Here is a 9,298-nt window from a genome sequence, read left to right as displayed (position 1 = left end):
CCAGAGAACGAAGTCAGCTGGAATTATGAATAACACGGAAGCAAACATTTGGCTAACAAATGTGATTTCTTGCACGAGACACCATGTCCAACTGTCTCCTTCTCCCGCCTAGGGCCCTCGGTCTCTGTCTGTCCATGTCAATTCGCTATTTTTATCCATCAGGAAAAACTATGAAGAACGCAGCAAGCCGGCAAAGTGACACGTTATTTCTTCACCAGAATGCACAGTTAAAGTTTCCACAACATCCGTTTTGTTTTGTAATCAACGCTGAGAGAATGCATGATGATAAATGATAATAAACAGTGCTCTTACCTGAGCGGTTCCAGGTTTGAGATTTGCTATCGGACGAGGCAGAAGACTAGTTTAAACCAAACCATGCGCGAGCTGACGCTGCCAGTCCAAAATAAGCCCGGAATTCATGCAGTGATGCATTAGGAAATGCTAAACGTGTTGTTTTTTAAATTATTATTATTATTATTTTATTCTTAACAGTGATTCCTCATCTTCAGCGGATTCTCATTATCCCTAGCGGCTTGTTTGTATTCGCTTTTCCTCATTCGGAAAGCGACCCCACTCCCCCCGCCTCTTCAGCGGCCCATAGTGCATTTCGGAGCTTACGACGCCGACAGAACCTAACTTTCGCTCAATCCCAAATAGCGCCCTACTCCCTATATAAGTTCACTATATAGGGCGTGAAGTAATGGCCTCTACAGGCTTTGTTTTGTGGGAGTGATATGGGATTCAGCCTTTTCTTTTGACAGCGTGGAAGGAATGCGTTCATGGAGTACAGCTGCGGCCATGTTGAGAAGGTCATTTTCCAGCCTGTAGATGTAAAGGTGTGTGTATATTAGGGATGTCACGATACCTAAAACCTAGTAGTCGGTACCGATGCCACCAAAAGTACACGATACTCGATACCACGGTGTGATAAAAAAATAAATATAAAAACTCTCCTGGAGGACATCCTCCTCTGGCTGATACTGAGAGAGAGAGAGAGAGAGAGAGAGAGAGAGAGAGAGAGAGAGAGAGAGAGAGAGAGAGAGGTATTTTAGATGTCAAACAGTGTCCTGCATTCCTAAACGCACACGCACACACCCACCTTATACTCTGAATTCTAGCATTTGTTTAAATTCACTGATATGGTGGCAGACCAAAAAGATTTATTAGAAGTATGAACATGTGAATAATTATTAGTGACATTAGGCTACATTTAGCTGACAGGACACGGGCTGAATGGTGAAGCATGGTGGCCCATTAAGAGGTAGTTTATAACATCGCAATGCGTTCGTGTCGTTAACACATAACTGGCTATCGCTAACATTACATGGAGCATAACGTTAGCTGGTTTCACGGCCACAATGCCAGCTGCCTCAAACAAACATGATATAGGACCGTCTTTCAGGTGCTTTTCCAAATTCCAGGTGTTTCCTCGCTTTGTTTGAAATGAACATCATCGGTTGCACACCAAAAACCGATACTCGCTTTCCTCTCTTCCTCTCAACGAGTCGGGGCGGAGCTAAACTTGTTAAGCTAAGCTAATCTTTTGTAGTTTTTCCCATGTGCTTGCAGGCGTTCCTCTTCTTCACTTGTGGACCGACTAAAACACTTGCGCGTATTTGCTGCCCCCTTCAGGTCCGGAAGAATCGCAACTTTGTTACTTTCGTTACAACCGGTACCAACGGAAATGCCGAAAAACAAGTACCGTCACGTTTTAAGAATGTTGGTACCGACTTGGTACTAGTGTATCCTATCCACTTGGTATACTAGTGTACCAAGTGTACCAAGTGTACTTGGTACTAGTGTACCAAGTGTATGTATGTATGTATGTATGTATACCAGGTGCATGTATGTGTGTGTGTGTGTGTATATATATATATATATATATATATATATATATATATATATATATATATATATATATATATATATATATATATATATGCAAATTGTACAAACAAGAAACATATAACTAAGCATGACAGGGATATATCAATATCTAAAACTATATCTATATCTATAACACTGTAATGCTTGGTTATATGTTGGTTATATGTTTTCGTTTATACAATATGCATGGCTCCACTGATCTATATATACAGGTGCATCTAAAAAAAAAAAAAAGGCTACAGAAAACACATTAACAAATCGTCTTTATATTGTAACTCTGGGGTTTTGATCCCTAACAGCAGAACTTATCCCGGATTAAGTTAAGATGAAAATAATTTTTCATTAATTTTTAGTAACCACTTTATCCTGGTGAGGAACACTGTGGATCCAACATGTAAACCCAGGAACACTGGGTGCGAGGTGAGAATACACCCTGGATGAAACAGCAGTCCATCACAGAGCACGATGAATACACACGTTTATACATTTGTTCACACCTAAGGATAATTCACTTACTGACATGTTTTGGGAGATGGGAGGAAACCAGAGAACCCGGAGGAAAACCACATGGATATGGGGAGAAGATGTGAAACGCCACACAGACACTCCACACCTCAGCTCGATATTTTGTCTTTTCATGTTTCCCAGTTCTCAAGTTCTGTCACAGTAGGTAGACTCAGTAGTCAATGGGTCCCTGCTGAAAAATAACCCTCATAGAATTTGTCATGGTTTTAATGGAAACTGTAATGGTCCCTCTGGGTCTCTACTGGTAATTTGTTGTCCTCTATTGGTGGAAAGTTATGTTTAGTGGATACCATTAAGTACCAATAATTGTAATATTTTTAATGGTTAGCTGATGGTTTGTAATGATATTTATAGTGGAAACCATTAGAATTTCTGTGATGGTTTCTATTGTCTTTTTCAGCAGGGGTACCACCCAGTAACTCTCAGAGATAGATATTCCATCAAACCTGTGCTGGCAAGATTACAGTATCTTTGCATTTAGTCTGTTCCTGCGCCATTACTCTATACTGGCTATCAATTCATTATACATTCAGACTTTACTTTTTCAGATCACACAACAAAGGTTGACGGACAGCATGAACAGCTTGTGGCCAAGTCTCACTTTTTCTTCAGCTGGTTACTGTAGACTTGTACCTAAGAACTGGTGCTGTAACTATATAAACACTGTCCTGTGTTCATCCCAGGACTCCTATTCAGAATTTTCTCATACTGAACATTCTTTCTGGGTGCTTGGTGGCTTAGTGGTTAGCACGTTTTGTGGTTCGTATAGTGCCTCTCCCCTGTGTGCATGGAGTTTGCATGCTCTCCCTGTGCTTCAGGGGTTTCCTCTGGGTACTTTGGTTTCCTCCGCCAGTCCAAAGAAATGTAGGATAAGCAGTACAGAAAATGGATGGATGGCTGGATGGATGGATAGATGAACGTCTTTTCAACACATTCACTACTGTTTGACTTTATTTTATACAGTTGTAAAGAAGTAATGATGCCAATATAATGCCAGCATCTGGTGTCACCCAGAATATGATGGGTTCCATTTTGAGTCTGGTTCCTCTCAAGGTTTCTTCCTCACCCTGTCTCAGAGTTTTTGCTTTCCACTGTCACCAGTGGTCCTCGTTAGGTATCTACATCTACAGATTTGTGCTTATGTCAAGATTTGTTGTTAAATGTGATATCCAAATTAAATTCAGTTGAACTGAATCAACCATGAACTTTCCCAATATGAATTTGCATGTCTAGAATACCACCAGCTAGGAGATCTGAGAACAGTCAACATTTAATTCAGGGCAGAAAGTATTGACTCCAGGTACACCATCATGAAATGCTTGTAAGTTTATTTAAATTACATTTACATTTGTCTTGGAGATACAGTACTTTCATTCCAAACTTACAAGTGAGGTAGTATACTATCCAAGCATATAGCTCAGGATCTTTGGACAACACATCCTTATTAGCCTTGAAAATATATTTGTGACATTAGCATTAACATATTCCTTGAGCTCCAAAGTTTTAATCGTGTCGTTTTCTGATCAGTAGGTGGCAGTACAAATTCACGAGTAAAGGAATGTTCACAAATGTAAGTATTTATTTATTTATTTATTTGCCTTTCAGACCTTTTTCAAATTCAAGGAGATTATTTGTTTGAAGCACTTTGTAATGGAATTCGCTGTAAAGTGCTACTAAGTTTGTGTGAAAATATTGCATACATAAAACAAATATTTTATCTCTCATTAGCTTAAGGGCAGGAGAAATGCATATCAGTAATGAATAATATGTAAATATGTGACATTTTTAGTGGAAAACGTATAATGATTTACATTCACGTCCCCAACTGCTGACATGGAAAGACTCCAGCCTTGAACTCTAACAAGAAAATCAGCAGAATTTGGGGTTTTGAAACCTTGCACTCTCCGTTTTAAAGATGATGAGTTTAACTTTTATTCATCCATCCGTCCATCCATTTTCTATACCGCTTATCCTACTGGGTCGCGGGGAGACTGGAGCCCATCCCAGGGAGCATTGGGCACAAGGCGGGGTACACCCTGGACAGGGTGTCAGTCCATCGCAGGGAACTTTTAATCATTTAGTCATGAATCTCAGTGCTTATTAGAATGAACTGAATATTTAAAAAGTCACATGTTACATATTATTTATGACTGATATACATCTCTCCTGACCTTAAGCTACAAAACGAGTGATAAAATATTTCCATATACTAATATTGTTTTATGGATGCAATATTTTCACACAAGCTTAGTAGCATTTTACAGAGCATTCCACTGTAATCCAGAACACATGATCAAATTATGTGATGTAGAGTGTAGAGTTTTTGTCCACCTCAATCCTTTTTTGTGCGTGCATTTTATATGCTATGCATGTACGTGATTGCAGAACACTGCACAATCCTGAGAACAGCATGTGCCTGGAGAAAGAGCTGGCAATGTGACATTGCCTTGCCTTCCTGTGAGCAAGCTGGGAAAGTGCTGAAGAAGCAAAATTTAATCTATAATCTGTCATGACTGACTTCCTTTCTCTTACTGTGGATGAAGGAAAGTGACAGACAAAACAAAGTTGCACCTTTGTCTTTGTCATAAACCACAAATGATTTCCTTAATGCTTTAAAATGGGGATGTAGCCATTTGTCCTGTTTCTCAGCATCACTGACTCTTACTGACTCATGCATTTCCAGCAACTCACTCAAACCTTGGTTCATACTCACAACTGGGAAGAACACAACAACATATCAGTTCATACCTGATATAAAATGCGTGTTTTGTTTAAATTTATAGCTTAGAGTAATTATATTAACAAAAGGGGTATTTAGTTAAACACATATTGTGGTGAAAAAAACCTACAACTAATAATAAAAACTATCAACTATAAAATCTAACTTTAAATAAACCATATTTATATAGCACATTACATACTGTATACTTAAATAGCAAATAATAATAATAATAATAATAATAATGGTAATGATAATAATAATAATGTAATTAATATTAACAGTGACAGATTAAAAGAAAACAATAACAATCAAAAAAATTGTGTGTAAAAATAGAATCAAAATACAAAAAAAAATTAACAGTAATGTAAAGGTAAGAGATGTTAGAGTGTTTCAGTTTTTTTTTTTTTTTTTAACTGTGCTAGTTGGAGTCTGAGAGATGTTTAATGGTAATGTGTCTCTGGTGCATTAAAACCAAAGGCAGGCTGCTTCACCACTCTTTTCCCACAAGTTTCATATGTTGAATATGGTGAAGGCTAGCACTATGATGATCTTCTAGGCACAATTTGGAGCATAATTTATCTTTTTATATATATATATATATATATATATATATATATATATATATATATATATATATATATATATATATAGAGAGAGAGAGAGAGAGAGAGAGAGAGAGAGAGAGAGAGAGAGAGAGAGATTAATATTCTCATTTCTACAGTACATTTTGCACAAGTTGTACTTTGCTTGTGAAAGCAGTAGGAGGAAATTTTGTGAGAGGTGCTTTACAGTAATCAAGATGAAAAAAACAACAAAACAAAGCAAAAGCATGGATCATTTAATTCCAGAATAACACTGAAGGAGTTTGCTGTAACACTTTGATTTCCCTCAATGCACTCTAAATTTCAGAAGGTTTATGTTGGAGTTATGGTTATGTGGGTGGCTTTGGTATTTATTCCAAACACATAACAGCTGATGCATGTGTGTCTGTTTGTGTTGTGTGAGTGGTTTATAAACTATATCCCTCAGTCTGTACAGGATTTATGAGTTTTTTTGTGTGATACTTGCAGCCAAAAACGCATGACTTTGCTGCAGCTTTTTTTTTATTTTCAAAATTTATAGTGTGTGGAGTTTTTTGTGCTTTTTTTGTGCTTTTTTTGTGGAAAACTACTTCAATTCGTCAAAATTGCAATTGCACAAAATTGTTTTGCACGCTCTTTCGCAGTGATGTTTGTTAGTAAATGAGACCTTTTAGCTGTACTCATTCTGGACGCATGTGAATCGAAGAAGGCTTTGGCTGAATACACGTTGTGATTGTGTGTGTGTGTGTGTGTGTGTGTGTGTGTGTGTGTGTGTGTGTGTGTGTGTGTGTGTGTGTGTGTGTGTGTGTGTGTGTGTGTGTGTGTGTGAGTGAGTGAGTGTGTGTGAGTGTGTGTGAGTGTGTGTGAGTGTGTGTGAGTGTGTGTGTGTGTGTGTGTGAGTGTGTGTGTGTGTGTGTGTGAGTGTGTGTGTGTGTGGGATGTTTAGATCAGCATATGGATTTCATGTGAGTACCTTTCCATTAATGTGCTATGATGTGCCCCCACCCCCTGTGGTGAACGGAGAAGCCTGTATGTAATTAGTATTCAGGTGCTCTGCTGCCATTATGTCTGTATGAATGGACATGTTTTGAATATCAAAGGGATGAAAAAGAACCTACAAATACATTAAACTCTGTGGATTATTCTGGTAATAAAAGAGGTCTGTTTTCCATTAGTCTTGAGCAAATTATGTGCAACAATTGTTTATGTGGATTTTGTCAATAGATGTAATTATTATATCCAAAGTAACAGTGAAAGAGTGACAGCTTTCTAATTAACCTCATGAACCTCATAGAGTCAAAGGATTCATTCATTCATCTTCAGCAGCCTCAGTAACCTGGTCAGGGTCACGGTGGATCCAAAATCTATCCTCGTGGATGGGAGGATGGTCAGTGTCAGGGCAGCATACACACACACACACACACACACACACACACACACACACACACACACACACACACACACACACATATACACATATTCCCAACTGGGGGGAATTTAAAATAGCCAGTCTACCAGAGTTGGAAAATACATGAGCAACTGTACTTTGTTACTGTATACATTGTTTTAAATAAGTATTATTTTTGTATTTATACTTTAGTTGATTACATTTCCTAGAGGGAAAAAACATACTTTTTTTAACACTTTTTTTTTCACCCAAATTCAATCCCAACTATGGATTATACTTAAGTGAAAGTACAGATTATGTGTTTTTACTCAATTAAAAGTAGAAGTATCCAGCCAAAGCATATGTACTCAAGTGAAGGCAACAACATTACTTTTGAATGTACTCAAGTATTAAAGAGTAATGAAATTATGTTAGTCATGTTTTAATGTGGAAAAAACCTTCTAGTTCGTATCTAAAACTGTTTAGATAAATATTATTTATCATTTTAAAGCAACTACAAAAATTTGCCCCAAAATTCCATTCAATCTCTGTAAATGCAATATTTAGAATTAGCTAGAATTTGACTTGCTACCTAGCCAATTATGTTAGCTACAAGATTACAGTAGCTAGTCCAACCTGGCCTTAGCAATGAACACAGGCTAATATTAGCAAATTAGCATACCTAAATGTACCTCAGCATGTTTTTTCAAATTAAATGGAGCATTCATGCTTTCTAGGGAGGCAAAGGAGACATCTCAATTTAAATGAGTCGTTGCTTACTACAGCATATTAAAACATTTTATTGAGGTAGTGCCAGGGTCACTTATCCTCAAGTTCCACACTTCAGTCCAGTGGCTTATCCCTCTTCAAACACACATGGATAGCTACATTGTGAAGAATGAGAAGGTTACAGCAGAGATGATATGAGAATTTTAGCTTTAATTTCTCATATTTTCATTTAGATGTGTTAAACAACTTAGAACATGACACCTTTTATTTGAACCGACTCATAAGTGTTTCTTGCTGCCCAGGTGTGCCCTGTTTTAACTGACTGTTTAAAGAATTAATAGCTGTGAATGTCTACTCTACATTTTTTTGTTAAAAAGGATAAACCAAAAGGAAGACCAGAGAGCTGTCTATGGGAGCAAAGCAAGTCATTTTGAAGCTGAGAAAAGAGGGAAAATTGTGCCATCAGAAGCATTGGGCATAGCAAATACAACAATTTGGAATGTCCTAACAATCAGACTGAGAAAGTAAGGTAAAGTTTGGTGTTCCACAAGGTTCTGTTTTAGGCCCACTGCTTTTTTCTTTATATATGCTACCTCTGGGTCAAATTATTCGCAAACATGGAATTAGCTTCCACTGTTATGCTGATGACACACAGTTGTATGTTTCAGCAATGCCAGATGAGGGACACCAGCTTAATAAAGTTGCATTTTCACGGGTTCACTCAGGTTTGTTGATGGTGGAATGGCTGTCTGCCTTATGTCCCAGGGTGCCCTCATGTCTGTGTTACCTTCTGTCTCTCCCTTTTAGTTATGCTGTCATAGGTAGTCTTGCGGGAGTCCCTGCTTGCACTCCTGAAAAGTACATTGTCCTTAACCATTACGGGACAATAAGCATACTTAATAATCTCTATTTCTGTCAAGCTACACATTATACTCCTGAGATACCAGTGATCCTGACCCCTTCTGCTCTCCAGAACTGCCTGATCTATACTGATGCCCTACTTCTGGTTGGAGTTATCATCAATTGGAAGTCACATGCTGCTTCTAAGGATGGCCCCACATGGACAGCCTAAAAACCATTGAGATTACTGAGGATGGTACCACTTAAAAACCATAAAGATGGCTTTGGACCTCAATTCATATGAACAGTTATGCTATGATGGCTTTAGGACTACAATTGCCACAAACAGTTTTGCACTCAAGTCTCTATCAGTGAACAGGTCAGCCAAAGAAAACAACAGAAGTTGATGACAGAAACATTGTAAGTGCCCAAAAACAACACTTAGTGACATCACCAACAACCTCCACAGGGCAGGGGTGAAGGTATCACAATCCAACATTTGAAGAAGACTTCAAGTGCAGAAATATAGAGGCCATACTACAAGATGTAAACCACTCACCAGCAGTAAGAATCAGAAAGCCAGATTGGAATTCGCAAAGAAATACAGAGGTGAGTCACAAAATTTCT

At 38.0% G+C, this 9,298-nt stretch overlaps 1 protein-coding gene across 9 annotated transcripts in view; it reads right to left on the bottom strand.

Moving 5' to 3' along the window:
* The window catches only part of arfip2b (ADP-ribosylation factor interacting protein 2b), a 32,268-nt gene extending 31,651 nt beyond the window's left edge, over window positions 1–617 (bottom strand). For 2 of the 9 annotated variants that reach the window (XM_017489034.3, XM_017489036.3), the window contains exon 1: window positions 313–616. The gene's annotated coding sequence lies outside the window, so the exon portion shown is untranslated. Of the gene's footprint in view, window positions 1–312 lie in introns of all 9 variants that reach the window. The other 7 variants (XM_047160899.2, XM_047160900.2, XM_017489038.3 and 4 more) reach the window with 5 other exon arrangements.
* Window positions 618–9,298: the final 8,681 nt, after the last annotated feature.

The sequence above is a fragment of the Ictalurus punctatus genome, chromosome 16, assembly GCF_001660625.3.
Source record: "Ictalurus punctatus breed USDA103 chromosome 16, Coco_2.0, whole genome shotgun sequence".
Lineage (NCBI taxonomy): Eukaryota > Metazoa > Chordata > Actinopteri > Siluriformes > Ictaluridae > Ictalurus > Ictalurus punctatus.
This window is presented reverse-complemented; position numbering and strand designations above follow the sequence as displayed.